Genomic DNA, 14,684 nt, shown 5'->3' with positions numbered 1-14,684 from the left:
TAAAGGAAACTTTATAAAATATTTATGTTTTGCAGCTATGATTTTGATTATTCTGCAGGCAGTGGACTAGTGGTATTCAAGAAGATCCCCACCACTTCTTTGCAAATGCCCGGTTGCATAAAAGCGGAAGGGTTATTAAAAGTTGTATAATAGGGGAAACTGCGTGTGCTCTGACTTGCACCATCGAAAAAATAATAGAAAAAAGATTATGTACTACTACTTTTGAAAATCGATATCTTGCTTTAAATTGAGTTTCATCTAAAACAGTGAATGGATTATTTTTAATTGGAATTGGACACATTATCGAAATCATTGGTTGTCTCCGTGCTTCTTTACAAGGCAGTTGATCAAGAAAAAGAATAACTTCCATTTTTTTTAAAATTACTTAAATTTTACCAAAGGATTCTATTTATATTTCACTACATTACAAAAATGTTAAACTATTAATTTTGAAAGCAAAAAAAGCCTGTTTTAAAGCTGACCTTAAACGTTTTGTAACCGCCGTCTGCCAATCCGCAGGCAACATAAGCTTAACGCATAAAACTACTTGTCTTTTTGTTTTTTATTATTCTTTCGTTAACTAATTAACATTTTTGTAACTTTTAAAACTAAGTTAATCGAAAAAAAAAATAACAATTACACTTTATAAACGACGTCCGACTTTCTGACGCGCAATTCTAAACTGACTTTTCTAAAAAAAGTTGTGACTTAACTCGTGATTTAACCTCAGATTAGCTTAACTCTACTTTCTGCATAACAAAAAAATTTAACTCGCGATTTTAATTCAGGTTAACGTTAACTCGACTTCCTGCATTAGACCCTAAATTATACTTTGCGGCAGAGATAATGTTGCGGGCATCCACTTTTTAGGCGCGCCTTCTCATTTTCGCCCCATTTTCTATTCGGACACAACCTTTAATTGTTTTTTTGTTGCTGTTGTTTTTAGCATTTTTTGGCGGGTGTTGTGCTTCTGCTTAAATTGTATTTAATTTAAAGTAAATAAATTAACAAAAAATATTGTACATAGGTTGAATACTAACATTGTTAATAAAACTTACAAGCAATATTACATCTCAGTAAATGTAATAATAATTTAATTGTTTTGAGTTGTTATCAGCTTAGTTTAAACACCAATCCCTTGGGTTTATTAACACTTTGTATTTGTTTCAGTAAAACGTGACTAAAGGCGTAACTTGCTAATTTCCCTTATCTTAATTTAATCTGTCTTGAAACTGTAGTTACGGTTTACTTACTTTGTATCTTGTATTGTTTGTTTTTCTAAAACTCAAAAATAACAACAAACTTCTAACTTTTTGGACAAAAAACAGCATAGTTAACATCTTTTAACATTAAAAATTTATGTGAAGAATGATGGTATGGATATCAAAACAGATAGACAGTCACCAAAACCATGATAAAACACAGCCAAAAATACCAACATTAAAAAAAAATAAGTTATAATAACTTAAAAAAAAACTCGACTAAGGCCAGTTATGGTTCCGAGTCATAATAACTCTTTCATTTTTGTTCAAGGTGATAGTTAAGACCGGCTTTGTAGTTACGATCACCTATCGTAATGTAGGGTTTTCTTAATGTTTAAAAAAATTTAAATTAAATAATGGTGATGGGGGGGTTTATTGGATTTAAAGTTATGGATTGTTGATTTGGGGTAACTGCAGATTCTATCATAGCCTTTATTGCTAAAGTCTATGCTAAACCTGACTATTTGATTATTGAATTGTTTGAAGTTTAAGACTCGGTTTAACTCCATTTACACCTAAGCTTTCTGGTTAATTTAACTTGATAATAACAAACTATAAACTGATAAATTGCAAGTTATATTGTAGATACAAATAATATAAAATAAGTACTTGATTACACTGAATATACAATACTAAATAAAAACTAACATTACATTTTTATATTGATGACGCGTCTGGCCATGTTTCAGTTAAAAGAAATTTATCTGGTTACTGTGAAAGATAAAAATTAAAGTTTTATGGTCTTGATAAGGTTTGTAAAAAAAATTGTATATAAAGGAATTATAAGCTTAAATTTTGAAAAAAAATACATTTACTGATTGTATATTTACCATATCCATATTTTGAAGGTATTTACCGTAAATTTTACCATGTTGAATTTGGCCCAGGTGTGAGCATTGTTATTGGTTGTTTGTGTTAAATGTGTGTGTTTGAAAATATAAAAGAATACAATTTGAATATTAGAAGAGATGTTGATCGGCACAAAGCCGTTGTTGCTAAGGCTGGAAATATGAAGATAATATTAAAGCGATTGAGACAAAAGGCGTTTTTTTTCATGCAAGAAAAATGTCTTCTGAAAAGAAAAACAAAGGTTTCAATCGTTGTAGCGTCGTGTTATTAAAACAACTCTTCCGCTAGTTGGCGGCTCTTCAATCACTGGTTGTGATGTGGACGTTACGATTTGTAACCAAAAAAATGTCGTGTTGTAGATAACGACTCTTCCTCTAGTTTGCGGCTCTTCAATCACTAGTTGTGATGTGGACATTACAATTTGTAACCAAAAAATAAAGAAGTATTGGGCCTGTTTGCGCTCCTGAAGAACTACGCAGCCGTACGTAAGATTAGGTTAATACGATTTCGCGATATAAATATTTAAAGTCGTGCCGTTTTGAAACAAGAGCTGCAATTGATTGTTTAAGTTGTAATTGTTTTTGACCCTTGACTAATAAATGAACTTTGCTAAGTCCACGTACTATATGACCTTGGATAAACTAACTCCAATGACAGATTAAGTTCAAATGCGAACATGTTTTGAATCGAAAACAAAGTCTTTGTTCCCACAAAGTACTGGCTCAGCAGGAGTTAGAGTTCATACCATAATATTGCATAAAGTTGCATAAAGTTCTGACTCATGATTATGAGGTGTAATTGAATGAAATTTGTTTTCGTCCAAAACAATTTTTCCGGACCCTCGACAATCATCTAAGTTCCCTTATGTGCATTTTAACGATATGGCAATACAACCAGTCCCACGTCCTTGCTTAGAATTTGGAATATATCTAAGAATATCTTCTGTAACATAAAGTATGGCCCATGCATGGCTAATACTCGAACGTGCAATGGTTGAACTATACCTGAACTACCGAGTATGGCCCATGTCTGGCTTATAGCAGGTAATGCGATGGTCGGGAACCCGACCAAATGCCACACTAGAGCCTGGCATAGATAAATACAAATGCCTAGCATGGGCCGGGCTAATGCCAACTCAAAATGTTTGACTGGGAGAGAAAGCATGCTATTAATAACATGTTTACCAATGACTTGGAATCTAACGATAAAAAAATACTCTTTTTGTGGAGTAAACAAAAAAATATTTTCGATCCTCAATCAAAACCTAATTTATTTTAAACAGATGCTGCAGTGAACACGAATTTCGCTCGCGCGATTTCGTGTCAACTTCGCCACTAAACTTTATCCCCAAAAATTATACATTTTTATCACTAATTACCAAGTAATATGTGTTTTTTTATTAAAGTTTAAAGGTTGTTATTATTTTATTAAATCTTGGTCAATTGTATATCATGATATTGGTAACTCAAAAATAAATTAAAATTTTAATTTTTATCACTAATTACCATGAAATAGGTATTTTTTTATTAAAATTCAAAGGTTGTTTTTATTTTTTTTAAATCTTGGTCAATTGTATATTATGATATTAGTTAAATAAAAACAAGTTAAACATTTTTTTGTATGTTTATCATATTTAATAGCTTGTTTATTTAATAAAATTTAGGGATTGTTATTAAAGCGCAAAATAATGAATTTTTTTAAATTTTTTAGTCTAATAATTAAAAAAAGGTATACGTAATATTTGTATAATTAGTTTAGGTAATATTTTTTCATTTGAGTTTATTATTTCTCCAAGAAATCAGCACATATTTCGTCACAAATAATTCTCTTTTGATTATGCAACGCGTTGAACTCGTTTCAAACTCGCTACTAATGTAGCCTATATCTTGCATAAAATAAAAATGTTTTTTTTTTGTTATTTTTTTTAGGCGACTTCCTTCTAAAAAAAATTTCATATTCAATAAAAAGCAGTATAGTACATAATACATTTCTTTCATTTATGGTTAGCAAACTAGATTAAAGTTTAGTTGACCATTTACTAATAACCATTTTTCAGATATAAAAAGCAGTAAAAATACTTTAAATTAATTAAAACATAAAATTAGCAACATGTTTATTTGAGACATTAATGTAATTAGATAGTTTGTGCGAAAAATAATGATATAATTTAAAAAAATTAAAATTACATATCAACAAAAAATTTTTTTTATTTAATTGTTACATTAATGAAATATTTAAATATAATATTTGCAGTTACCCTAATTTTTTCATCTTCTCTTCCCTTTTTTTCCACCCACCCGACCTTTTCCTCTTTTTCCCCAGCCCTTATCCTTTCATTCTCCCTCCTCTTCTCACCAAACCCGTTTTCCCTTCCTCCACCACCTTGACCACTAAAATTTTTGTAATTTGATTAAAAAAAATGTGTAATGTAAATAAATGGATTACTATTCCTATTTTTAATAAGGTATTTTAACAAGCTAAATAAAATATTAAAATTTTTTTCTTACCTCCATTCCCCTCCCCCATATTGGTTGAATGTACAGTTCATTTTTTTTTAAATTAAATATTTTTAACCTAAAAATCTTTTTAATCTTTTCAACCTAAAAATAAATTCCAGTTTTTTGTACGGTGATTAAACCGCACGGGATGGTAGCGAGTTTGCACTGTTTTGGTTCGCCGAACTAAAGTTATTATTGCCCCCGTGAAAAGGGGTTTCTCACGTATTTCTTTTGTTTGTTGAATCAATATCAGTTGATTCTGGTTGATATTGTTCTGTTTTTAATACCCCAGTGGCCAACGCTGTATTTTATTGTTCAAGGCCAACAGGTCATACGGTTTTCTCGTCGTTCGGTGTGAACCGGCATCAAGTCTGGTTTGAGGCTAGGAAAGCCTTGGCATTGTAAGTGATGGAGATGATAAGCGCTTTTCTACACAGGCAAGGCTTCTTAAGGAAAATGTAAAAGTATTTCACACACCATGTGTGTGCCACAATTATAATCTTTAACTAGAAGATGTGACAAAAAGTTGTACCGAAGCAATTTCGTTTTTTGGGATACTACAAAGAATTTGTTTTTCTCTGCTTCCACAAAACACTGGAGCGGCAATACGAAACTTAAAACGTCACTTGAAAACGTAAGAAACGTCACTTTGCGTAGCTCAAAATTTTTTCTTTTGCACTCTCTCATTTTTAACGAACTAGGTGGTTTTGTAAAACCGATTTAGTTAACGAGCGAGATAGCTCGCTAAATTTTGACGCATTAGCGAAATCGTTAAATTTAACTTAACAAGTTTCACAATGCCGTCCTTGGTCTGTCTTTAGAACCCATGTTACAGGTTTGTTGGTTAAACCACTCAGTGGAACCCTATGGGAGTGTAGGATAGACAGTGTATAGGTTGTAAGATATCAAGCTGGTGAGGTCTATGATGCACTGGCTAAAATTACATAAATCGCCAGCAAATAAAGGTAATAAAACCAAAAATAAGGAAACTCGTCTGCGTAAATTGGTAGCTGCTAATTTTGAACAAACATGTATTAATTAATTCACCTTTTTATTATTTTGTGAAAAAAAAACACAACTTTTTTTCTAATTTTCATTGTGATTGCGCAAGGTCTTCTTATGTTAATAAAATGTTTTGCTGAATTTGCACTTTGTCTTTGGTGTCTTGGAAAGACTAAGACCCTCTTTGCTTTTTAAGATAGATTTTTGTCGGGGATTTGTACTTTCGAAACGAAATAACAGGAGAAGTGGAAGATTGATTTTGTTCTAAGATTAAACTTAGTTTTTTCTAATCTATTGTTCTTTAAACAACACTTGGTGCAGGGTTTACCGCACTAAATTTATAAACAATTTAATCATCGTCGATAACAAATGATGGGGTTGCTTGTTGATAATATCACTGTAACATAAATATATAAATTTTACTAAAAATGTTAAAAGAAAGAGCTTAAGGCTCGAAATTTATCCACAATCTGAATAGTTTTATCAAATGTCCACATTGAAAATTTTAAACACACACACTGTAAGTGCTTTACTCAACTGTATAAAGTATCCTTCCTTGCAGCCCCAGGAATTTTATCAACAACTTCTTTGCCTATTATTGCGACAACCCTGTAATTCATTTTAGAAGATTCAGATGCTCTTTTAGGGCCACCAACCGTTTTCTGCATCTCCTTTTTCTTCCATGCAGCCACCTTTTTTTGGAGAAACTTTTAATATCCCACCACTTGTGCTCAACTTGCATTGGTGTTCGGGCCACCTCCGCAAGATTTACAGAATTTACCTGTACATTTATAACAATTTCAATACGTATTTAAACAATATTAAAAATTAAGAAGTAAAAAAAATACTTGTAGTTCAACTTTTTGTATATCACCTTGTCAGCAATTGTTATTTATGCATCTTTTCGCCTCTGCAATGTGACTGTTAGGAAAATTGATCCTTCAATCATGCCACTATTCTTTTCGGTACCTTTTAACAACTCGTATAATTCTTCTATTAACCAAGGTGGTTATCTTTTAGCTTTAATATACTATATTTGTATAACTTTTTTTTTTATTTTCATATTAACATATCGATTGTTTAATTAAATAAACATTAAGCCGGTTTTAACGATACTAATAAATCTCCTACATGGTCTAGGGGTTAGGATTCTTTGCTCTCACCCAGGCGGCCCGGGTTCGATTCCCGGTGTAGAAATACTTTGCTCAATTTTGCCTGGCGTTTTGACAATATGATGCATAAATCGTTTAATTACCTTAAACTGATAACAAATTGAAATAAATTTGGGATTTTGAAAAAAGGTTTAAGTATTAAGATATTTTATTTTGTTAAATACATTTACTTATAACGATATAACTAATACATTGACTTTCTTCAAAAGCGGTATGGCTTAGTGGTAAAGCGCATAATAAACAGGAGATCCTGGGTTCGATCCCCGCCTGTTTTTTTCACGGCTTAACCAGAAGAGCTACCATAGCCGCCTCTTTGTTTATTTTAATTATATTTTGACACAATCGGTTATTACTTACTTTCGTTACAGTATACTTATTTTAACTGATCATGAAATTAAGGTACTGTATAACGATATTTAGTAAACAAAGATACTTACTATCATGCGGCTCGTTGGTCTATCCTAGATGTGGTAGTATGGTTTTTTCTTTGTTACAAAGGGAACCATGTTTAATATATAAACTAAACATTGTAAGTTTTTAATTTTAAATTGGTTATGGCAAATCGTTATATTTGGTTTATAGCTTTTTTATATATTTTTGTGGGCTTGCAAGCTACATCCTGTTTATGTAATAAATTAAACCAATATTATTTTTAACAACCATAATGACGTTTTTTAAATTTAAACTGAAAAAATACAGGTAACAAATGTGATTTTTTTATCTTTATTTGAGGTAAGTTAATATAAAATATACTATGATACCTAGCATGACAGATCAAATAAAAACGTTTTCGGTACGTAATTTTTTTTTAAATTTTAATAAGCAAAACACTCTGACAAAATCAGATAAAGAATTTATGTATTTAAAATTTCTATCCATACGTTTGACTATTTGTCGAAAAAGATGTCGTACGTACGTTGCGGTTAAAATTAAAAATTTTCTTTGGCAATTTCACTTACAAAATCTAAATACATATCTAGAAAGAGTACGCTATTTAGGCATACAGCACACTTTGTAATGCAACAGGCCATTCAGGTAACAAATGTGATTTTTTTATCTTTATTTGAGGTAAGTTAATTTAAAATATACTATGATACCTAGCATGACAGATGACTTGACTTAACGTTTTAATTAAATTAATAATATTATTAGTGATGGTTTATGGTGGTTTATAGAATTTGAGTTGTGGATTGTTAGTTGTCTAATTTGGGGTCACCACAGGTTCTATCATAGCCTTTATTACTAAAGTCTATGATAAACCTGACTATTTAATTAATAAATTGTTTAAGATTCAAGACTCCGTTTAACTTGAATTGCACCTTAGCTTTCTGATTAATTTAACTTGATAATAACAAACTTTTAACTAAGGATTGCGAGTTATATTGTACACACGTATAATATAAAACAAAAACTTGATTACACTAAATGCGCGATACTAAATTAAAACTGACATTACATTTTTATATTAATGCGTCTGGCCATAAGGCCAGACTTGACTGCTGTTGTCTAAACTTCAGATCGCATAAACACTAAATAAGAGAGCGTGAGAGTAAGAGTCAGAGAATAAGTGATTTTATAAAATAAAATACAAGCTTATATACCTAAAAGGCGGGATAATTATAAAAACAAGGTGGCGTCGGGAAAGTTATACGAGTCGTCCTTTTCTTGGTTTCTTCTATTGCGATGACGTTTTAGAACCGGCCTGGAGCGGTTAGAAGTCTGATTGCTGGCATTGTTCCGATAAATTGCGTTGTTTGGCCTGTTAAATTGTATTGTTTATGGCCTGACCGGTAAAACGTCGTCATTTGCCGCTAATTTCTTGACGCCCGAACCAACTTTGAAGACGTGTCGGCTCGGTGAACTCGTATGAACTTAACCCGTTGGAAAGCGGTTAAGAATTAAGCGCTTGCCACAATACAAAAAATATGAATATTAAAAATCAGATAAAGAATTTATGTATTTAAAATTTCTATCCATACGTTTGACTATTTGTCGAAAAAGATGTCGTAAGTACGTTGCGGTTAAAATTAAAAATTTTCTTTGGCAATTTCACGTACAAAATCTAAATACATATCTAGAAAGAGTACGCTATTTAGGCATACAGCACACTTTGTAATGCAACAGGCCATTGAAAAGTATGAACATGACAATCTAAGCATAAAAAGTTTTAAAAATCGTATAAAAGGCTTTGGCCTCGTCCAAGATTTGAATCCGGGACCTCCCGCACCCAAAGCGAGAATCATACCCCTAGACCAACGAGCCGCTTGATTTACAATATTAAATTCAACCTATTGCAAGTGAATTGTTGCACTTGGTTGGTCGACTTGGGTGTGTGAAGTTTTGGTCTTATTTAGGGCAGACGAAGTTTTTAGTTGTTTTTAGTTACGTTTTTTTTCATAATACTTCTTACAAAATTAAAAAACATGTGTTTTTTAGTATATAAATATTAAGCCGGTTATAACGATCGAATTAAATCTTCTTCATAGTCTAGGGGTCAGGATTCTCAGCTTTCATCCAAGCGGCCCGGGTTCGATTTCCGGTGAAGGATTTTATTTCAATTTCGAGGTGCGTTCTGATAATACGATGCATAAAGAATTAGAATTGTTTCTGCATAACGATTAAAGTTAATGTAATTCCGTATTGATCGCGTGATTAGTTTATCCCATATTAATGTTAATCGCACTTTTTGCAATTAAAGAAAAATACTTTTAAAAGGTAATTTGGTTTCGTACATTATACCAAAAATAAAGTCAATATTCAAAATGTCTATCTAATTTAAAACAATTGCAAACCTAAAATTAATTATGGTTTTATTAAATACGTGTTTATACCAGCAGCGTGGTGTAGTGGTAAGAACACTTGCAACACGCCCACTAGGTCGTGGGTTCAATCCCCACTGCTCTCATACTGCAGCGCCCTTGAGTTAAGCGCTATAAAGGGTATAAAATCCTGCCGGGATAGCAATAATGAGCAGCATAATTACACGGCAATTATAATTAATAATATTCCAATCTGCTAAAGGCAATTCGAAACTGGGTCGGAGTTGCTCATGTTACTTTAAGTTTAGGTCGCGCATTTGATCTTTCCACATCGAGGATAAAGATATATATACAAAAAAACGAAATGCTGTTTTATATTTAAACAGTAAAAAATATATATTATAGTATTTTTAACATAAAAAAAGGCAATTTACCATAAAGTTGATTAAAAGTAGTCCTTTATTAAAGAAATTGTATACAAGTAAGGTAACAGCCAATAAAAATATACTTACAAAGTGTGGGCACTATTCTTAACAAAACTTATATTAAAGACAGAAAGTTTATGCGTGTCACGCTGGGAGCTTGGTTTGGTTCTTGGCTTATGCAAGTATTTTCATATTAACATATCGATTGTTTATTTAAATAAACATTAAGCCGGTTTCGATGATAGTAATATATCTCCTACATGGTCTAGGGGTTAGGATTCCTGGTTCTCACCCAGGCTGCCCGGGTTCGATTCCCGGTATAGGAATACTTTGCTTAATTTTGACTAGCGTTTTGACAATATGATGCAGATATCGTTTAAGCACCTTAAAATGATTACAAATTGAAACTAGATTTATTTGATAAATAAAATATGGTTCGAAATCGTTTGATTCTTTTTTATAAATATAATTTATTTAGTAGGTTTATTAATTAAATTATAAATTTAAATATAAACTTTTTTATATTTAAACCTAATTTTAACAAACGAACACGCATTCATTGATATTGTAATAGAAAAGTAAACTAAATTTAAAAGCAAAATACCGATCTTAATTTTTTAGTAATCAAACGAGTATTAAAATATAATAATAACAAAACAATAAAAAAAAAATTTTACACATTTTTGACTTATAATTATTAATAATTTTACACATTTTTGACTTTTACTTTAATAGACAGCGAGAAGGACGATTTTTGACGGCGACCAGAACGCTCACACTGATTCGTTATTTTATAAAAAAACTAAAATAATGATTAAACGATATTTAGCTAGAGTTAAATCTTCATTTTAAATAGCAACATACAAAATAATAATACCAACAACATATTAAAATTTCAGAAAATTTAATCTTTAAATTTTAATAATAAAATATTTTAATTAGTAATTAGTGACATTTAAATGTCGTAAATAGGAGGTTTGCGATTCGTTGGGATAATAACAAACATTCTAAAAACTTAGAACTTTTACTTTTAAAGAACAAAAGTTATCGTCTTTCAAAATTTGGTCAAATAAGAATTAAAACAATAATAATAATAACTAGATTTATTTGATAAATAAAAAATGGTTCGAAATTATATGATTATTTTTAAAATTATTCTTTATTGTAAATAAATTTATAGACAAACATTACCTAATTAAAAATATTAACTAAACTAATTAACCAAATATTACATGTACTTTTTTTAATTATTACACTAACAAATTAAAAATTTTTCTTTGTTCTGCGCTTAAACAACAATCTTTAGTTTTTATGGAATTAACAAGCATTTAAATATGATAAACATACATAAGTTAGTTTTTTAACTCGTTTTTATGTAAATCATATCATAATATACGATTGACCAAGATTGAAAAAAATAATAACAATTTTTAAATTTTAATAAACAAACACTTATAGCTTGGTAATTAGTAATAAAAATTAAAATTTTAATTCAATTTTAAGTTACCAATATCATGATATACAATTAACCAAAATTTATAAAATAAACAATAATCTTAAAATTTTAATAAACAAACACCTATTAATTAGTGATTAGTGATAAAAATTAAAATTTTAATTTATTTTTAAATTACTAATATCATAATATACAATTGACCAAGATTTGAAAAATTAATAACAATCTTTAAATTTTAATAAACAAACACCTATTAATTAGTAATTAGTGGTAAAAATTAAAATTTTAATTCATTTTTAAGTTACTAATATTATGATATACAATTGACCAAGATTTAAAGAATTAATAACAATCTCTTTAAATTTTAATAAACAAACACCTATTAATTAGTGATTAATAATACTTAAATTATTAAAATAGGAGGATTGAAACACAATATGATAATAAACAACATATTAAAATTTTAAAAATTTAAACACACAAAATCAAAAGTTATTTGATTTCAAAATTCGGATTAGTAAGAATAAAAATAATAATAAATATACGGACAATAACAATATGTTTCGAAATATAAGATTTCGAACCATAATAATAATAAATATATGGACAATAACAATATGTTATTTCGAACCATAATAAATATAATGACAATAACAATATGTTTCGAAATCTAAGATTTCGAACCATAATAAATATAATGACAATAACAAGATGTTTCGAATTTATGTAAATGCTTGTTTATTTATTAAAAATCAATTTTAGGAATTTAAAATTTAGTCTAATGTGTATCCTAATATTAACAACTTAAAACTCGGTTAAAATATCAATTTTTGTATGTATAATATATTTGAATACTTGTTTGTTTATTAAAAATCAAAGATATGTAATATTCTTACTAGATGTTTACGCATATCTTTATTTATTAAAATTTATGCTAAACATAATCAAATAATTTTGAACCATATTTATTTATCAAACAAATCTAGTTGTTTTTATTCTATCTAGTCAGAATTTTGAAAGACAATAACTCCTGTGTCACTAATTACTAATTATTGATATGTATTTGTTATTCAAATTTAAAGAATAACTCTTTCGAAATTTTAATATGTTGTTGGTATTATTATTTTGTATGTTGCTGTTCAAAATAAATATTTAACTTTCGCTAATTATTGTTTTTGGTTTATTTATAAAATAATGGATTAATGTGAGTTTAACGCTTGAATGGATTAATAGCGTTCTGGTCGATGTCAAATATCGTCTTTTTCGCTGTCCGTCTTAAAGTAAAAAGTATTGGTTGAAAATACAAGTAGAATGTAAAATTCAAAAACGGTATAAAAATGAATTTTTTGGTTGTTTATAAAAATTATTAATTGCTTGTTTTTTTATTAAAATTAAATCAATATTTGTTTTATTACATTTTATTGATTAAAATTCATGATACAAATAATAAATTTTATTAAATTCCTATGATATTCTGCAAATGAAATTTATTCCATAATTATATTACAAAGTTTAATACAAAAAATGCAATTTTGTGTTGGTTTAATAAATTTTTATCGCGTTGGTTATGCTTTATTTTTTCTTTGTTTATTAAGTTTTATCTTCTCTAAAAGGCCGCAGGACTGGACTTAGTATTGTTTTTCACTATTAATTCCTGTAAGCGTCGTAAAAAATTTCCATCCCGTAGTTTGTGCTCCATTTGCGATTACTTAAGGAGTTTTTTTTTTGTTTTAAATCTAGCGTGTTTATCTTGCTTTAATTATTATGGTTCGAATTCGCAGAGAATTTTTTTGGGGTAATTTTTTCTTTTTTTACTTTTTGTCTTACATAAACCGCTGCCAGTTTCTTCTTAAATCATTGTCAGTTTTTTTTTTATTTCTAATGGTATTTTGTTTGTTGGCAGGAGCTTATTTATATAGTCATCAAATTGTTAATATTTTATTTGTTCACGTTTATATTTTTTACAGTTTACTATATGAAGGCAATTATTTTAGATTAAAAATAATAACTTAGCAAATTTAAATTATAAAAAAATTAAAATTTCTTGTAGTTTTTTTTTGATATATTTCGAAAAGTAAGGAGGAACTGCAGCACTATAACAAATGTTTGTAGTCTATAAATCATTACAATGCCAAAGCGAAAATCTCACAATCAAATTTTGATTGATCAAAAACGAAAAAGAAGAGCTTCAATAGCAGCTAGTGAAGCTGATTTAGAAGATCCCTTTAATAGGGCTTAAGAAAAGAAAAAATATTATGAAGACAATAAGTTATCGAGAAAGGTACTTAGCAAATCCACAGTACTTTAAAGACATTGCCAAAAAAATTACGAGGAAAGTCCCGAAAAAAAAAACAGACGAGCCGCAATAAATATTTATTGAATCCGCAATACACTATTTCAAAGATGATTTTAGGTATAATGAGAATCCCGAATATACAAAGGAAAGAACACAACAACGTTTACAAAACAAATCCCGCTTATGTTAAGAATATGACACAGGAAAAATACAAAACAAATCCCGAATACACAAAGAAGAAGACATAGAAAAAATCTATTATATACGATCAACAAAGTTTTGGAATATAACAAGTTAAGACCGGATCAACCACAAAAAAGATGAAAAGGTCAAAGCCGCAATTAATTTGTTTAAAGCAAAATCAAGAAAAATGTGTGAATACCCTTGCAATATTTGCCATCGCTTTTTTGGAGGGATTCTGTCGTTCAACTTAATGTTTTAAAACACCAACCCCATGCTTATACTACCGAATTCGAACATCATGGCCTTAAATGGATCTGTTCAACTTGCAAGCGACTTTTTCTAAAAAAATCGAAAACTTTTTCTAATAAAATCGAAACGAATATTAGGCTTAAAAAACACACAATAAACAATATTTTAAATCGCTATAGAGCTTTTTTCTTATAATATTTTTTCTAGTGACCCGACTTTTTTTTATTTACAATATGTTAAAGAGATAACAGAGTTAATGTCTGCAATTTTCATTGCTATAAGAAAAAATAGGTCGCCTTTGTTAACCACTATTACTCCTAAATTATTGCTTAATCAAGAATCTTTATGATAAAGGTTACAAATTTATGAAAACTGTAAGAGGATCACCAGCCTACTGGGAGAAAACAATGAGTGATTTGTTTGCTCAGTCATATTTTTTTATGTTTTAAAAAGGTTTTTATTATATTTTTAAAGGTGACCCGCCGTTGGAAGGAGATTGTTCAAAGCATTTGCAATCAATTAAATGTTGAGTA

The 14,684-nt window shown here is 29.2% G+C and overlaps 1 non-coding gene across 1 annotated transcript; it reads left to right on the top strand.

Moving 5' to 3' along the window:
- Positions 1–10,221: 10,221 nt before the first annotated feature.
- Positions 10,222–10,293, top strand: Trnae-cuc (transfer RNA glutamic acid (anticodon CUC)). Its single transcript has one exon. It is a non-coding gene; the product is annotated as a tRNA-Glu (tRNA).
- The last annotated feature ends 4,391 nt before the right edge of the window (positions 10,294–14,684 follow it).

Source organism: Corella eumyota, chromosome 6, assembly GCF_963082875.1.
Source record: "Corella eumyota chromosome 6, kaCorEumy4.1, whole genome shotgun sequence".
Classification (NCBI taxonomy): Eukaryota; Metazoa; Chordata; class Ascidiacea; order Phlebobranchia; family Corellidae; genus Corella; species Corella eumyota.
This window is presented reverse-complemented; position numbering and strand designations above follow the sequence as displayed.